This window comes from Akebia trifoliata, chromosome 12, assembly GCF_017979445.1.
Source record: "Akebia trifoliata isolate Shusen 1 chromosome 12, ASM1797944v1, whole genome shotgun sequence".
Classification (NCBI taxonomy): Eukaryota; Viridiplantae; Streptophyta; class Magnoliopsida; order Ranunculales; family Lardizabalaceae; genus Akebia; species Akebia trifoliata.
The window spans coordinates 29,070,166-29,074,221 of record NC_141386.1 but is presented as its reverse complement, the minus strand read 5'-3'; the positions used below and the strand labels follow the sequence as shown (position 1 = coordinate 29,074,221).

The 4,056-nt window shown below is 35.5% G+C and overlaps 1 pseudogene; it reads left to right on the top strand.

Moving 5' to 3' along the window:
- The first annotated feature begins 397 nt into the window (after positions 1 to 397).
- Positions 398 to 1,948, top strand: LOC147389332 (cytochrome P450 89A2 pseudogene; annotated as a pseudogene).
- Positions 1,949 to 4,056: the final 2,108 nt, after the last annotated feature.

The window sequence follows — 4,056 nt, the reverse complement described above, 5'->3', positions numbered from 1 at the left end:
GACATCATGTGCATAGAACCATAGATGCTTCTCACTCGTATCTCGATAAAAAATCTATGTTTATACAGAATCATCCGCGTCAAATCTTACTTCAGCATTTTCCAAAAATCAATTGTCATTTGCAGATTCCACGTCATTTGATTGTTTTTTTTTCTTATAGTCAGTTTAGCACGGCTCAGAAAGGAAATTAATTACTAGTAGCCCTACTACAGTACAACCAAACCCTCCACTTCATCCTTGGTGGGCGCTAATCTTCCCTCCCCGACAACTCGGTACTTCCCTATAAATAGAGAACCATCCTTCATCTACAAAACATCACGGAGTAACCAATCCAAGAACCTTTCTTCTTCCTCCTCTCTCTCTCTTTCTCTCTATATCATTTCCACTCTTGCCCAACATGGAGACTTGGTTTATAGTCTTGGTCTCTGTGTGTGTCTGTGTTGCACTAAAATCCCTCTTCAATCTCCTCTCAAACTCTAATACTTCTAAGAGTAGTAGAAAATTACCACCTAGCCCAAAAACCATACCCATATGGGACCTTATCATGGTTCTTCGCAAGACCTTTGCCGAGATAGAGCAAGATCTAATAAAATATCGCAAACAATTTGGTTCAATCTTTGCTGTCTACATGGGCAGTCGTCCTGCTGTCTTCATCACCACCACCTCTGCTGCTCACAAAGCTCTCATCCAAAATGGTGCAGCATTGGCTGACCGTCCTGTCGGTCCAGAAACCCGAAGCATCATTAGTAGCAACCACCATACTATCAGCTCTGCCCTTTATGGTCCTCTCTGGAGAGTCCTTCGACGTAATCTCTCTTCCGAGATGCTCCAACCAGCTCGCATCAAGTCTTGGGCTAGTGGCCGCAAGTGGTCTTATCAAATATTGAAAAACAAGATCGCATCCGAAGCGAAGAAGGGTGAGGTTATAATGGTGCTCGAGCCATTCCAACACTCCATGTTCAACTTATTCTGTTTCATGTGTTTCGGTGCCAAATTGGAAGAGAAAATCGTTCGACAAATCGAAGCTGCTCAACATGCTATCCTATTTAATATGGGTAAATTTAATAGTCTTAATTTCTTTCCTGGGTCGTTTGGTAAGTTCATCTTTCGCAATCGTTGGAAACAATTCCACTCGATGAGACGTGATCAAGAAGATGTAACAATTCCTCTTATTAAAGATCGCGAAAAAAAGAGGAACAACATGAAGGAAGTTGGATCAGCTGTAGAAGATGAAGAGTACTCTCTTGTCCCATATGTGGATTCACTTTTGGATCTTATAATTCCAGATGATGGAGGAAGACACCTTAACGACGGCGAGATGGTGAGTTTGATTTCCGAATTTATTAACGCAGGTACTCATACATCACCCACTTTGTTTCAATGGATTTTGGCTAACGTGATAAAGAACCAAAGCATTCAAGAAAAACTATATGAAGAGATTGAACGAGTGGTGGGAACAGAAGCTGAGATTGTGACAGAAGAAGATCTACAGAAGTTGCCGTATCTCAAGGCAGTGGTGATGGAAGGATTGAGGAGACACCCACCTTTGCACTTTGTGCTGCCTCATGGGGTTGTAGAGGAAATCACAATTGATGGGTATGTGATACCAAAGAATGCTAATGTGAATTTCTTGGTAGCTGAGATGGCGTGGGACCCACAAGTTTGGAAGGATCCATTGGAGTTCAAGCCTGAGAGATTTTTGAGTGAAGAGTGTGATATAATTGGGACTAAAGAGATAAAGATGATGCCTTTTGGTGCAGGGAGGAGGGTGTGCCCTGGTGCAGGTATAGCTATAATGCATATTGAGTATTTCTTGGCTAATGTGGTCAGGGAATTTAAATGGACGGCTGTTGATGAGATTGACTTGACTCCAAGGCAAGAGTTCACCAATGACATGCTGTATCCATTGAAAGCCCACGCGACTCCAAGAAAGGCTGGATTAGTTTAATTCTATAATTAATCATGTCATGGATGTGGGTTGGATCAGTGTCGTTTTGTGGGTCTTTCTTATGAGGAGATAAAAGCAATAAGCACAAGCAGACCTCTTTATTCTCCTTATTTTTGTTTTTTTCCTTATTGTTTTATATACAAGCACTTAGAGGGCTTTTAGGCCCCATTTTAATGTATCTTTTCATGTGTTAATCTTAATAAATTATCGAATTTAGAAAAAAAAAAAAAAAAAAGAAGTTATATGATACTTAACTTTGAGGATTTTTTATTTTATTATTATTTTTTTTTTGAGTCGTGATGAATCACCCAGACTGGGTATGCAACTTACGTGGCAAGGGTACAGAATCATACATCGTTTTCATTGAGATGCACAGAAAAAAGATGTGCAGCCGCGTACCCAACCACATGCATTCATCATTATTCTTTTTTGTTTGTTTGAAGAAGGTACATAAGAGGGCATGTATGAGGCCAAAATTATCATGTCGTACTCGTTCGCAATTTTCCATTTAATTCTTGAAAACTTCATGAATTTTTCATTTTTTTCAATGAAAGTATTAAGTTTCAAAAGAATAAAATGCATTTTTTTACGAATTTTTATAAAACTCAGTGGAAAAAAATGCTACTATAACTTATTGTATATGTTTGCAAAATGTAAACTTGTAAGTCGTGACATGTGACACAAGTCAACTTTGAAGTGGCCATGCTTCAAAATGTTGGAGGAATCAATCTTTTTATGTGACAAATGTACCTTTTATCTTTATAACAATAACGACATGACCCTCTACATTTATTTGAAATTACACCTTAATTTTTCAAATCGATGATTTATCCCTTGACCTCAATGCCCTCATTATTACCATCACCAAGATAACATCACCTTTACCATTACCATCAATATCATATTACTGAATTTTTAAAATAAAACGGATAATACACGTATAAAGCATATGTCGCATATTTTCCATTTATTGAATTTTTGGCCGGACTTATGCAATCCAAGATTGAATAAAATTTGAATTTTTCACGAATTGAATTTTTATCATATTCCAAACTGCTTACAATGGTCATACTCACTTTTTAAATTAATAAAGGGTAAATAACACTTTCACCCCTTTTGGTTTGGCATAATTCTATATTGACCCTCTAACGTTTTGACAATTGCACTTACCACCGTTCTAGATATCTAAGGAGCTCATTTACTCCCTTCCATTCCATCTACTTGTTATCGACAAAACGTAAAAAAATGTTTTTTATTTTTATAGCGACCATTTTACGTACCCATTTTAAAATGTTATTCATTTTTTAAATAAAAAAATATCCCTATGAAAAAAATGGGTTCGCACGTATGAGTGTATGGAATTTTTAATTATTGTTAAAAATTTATCTTTTTATCATAAAAATAAAATAAAATGAGAAGGTAAAATGGTAAAATAATATCTCAATTTTAACTAGGTGAAAGGGGAGGTAAGTGCAATTGTCAAAATGTTAGGGGGTCTACATGGAATTATGCTAAACTATAGGGGGTCAAAGTGTAATTTACCCATTAATAAATGAGTAAATTTATATATTAAAACAATTATGTAATTGAACTTCAGTAATTGAGTTATTAAGTTGTCGAAAAATTAGGGGCATTTACCAAGAAAAACCAAAATTAAGTTGTTTTAAATAATTTCTCCAATTTTATTTGAATTAACATAGGACTGGCTGGTGGGATGAGCTTTTTCACACGAGTTACAGAAATTAAGATTTCAATTATATTTATAATTAGTTTATGATATTACTTTAATTGGAAATTTCAAATAAATAATTCGATTTTATTCATGTTGTGTCTTGAAATGTAACTAGAGTTCGCCTATGTCTATGGCATGAGCATCCTCTTTAGGATTAAGGGGGGTAAAAGTGAAAAAATAATAAAATTAGAGGGATATTATTAAAAATCTTTGAGATTAAAGGAATAAAGAAGAAACATAATAAACGGGTAAAAGAGGAAAGATAGTAAATATAATAAAGGTTGAATGAGATGTTTATCCCCCATAACCGAAGTAAAGGTGGGACCTAGAATTGTGTTTATATAATGACATTTTTATAATCTAAAAATTCATAACG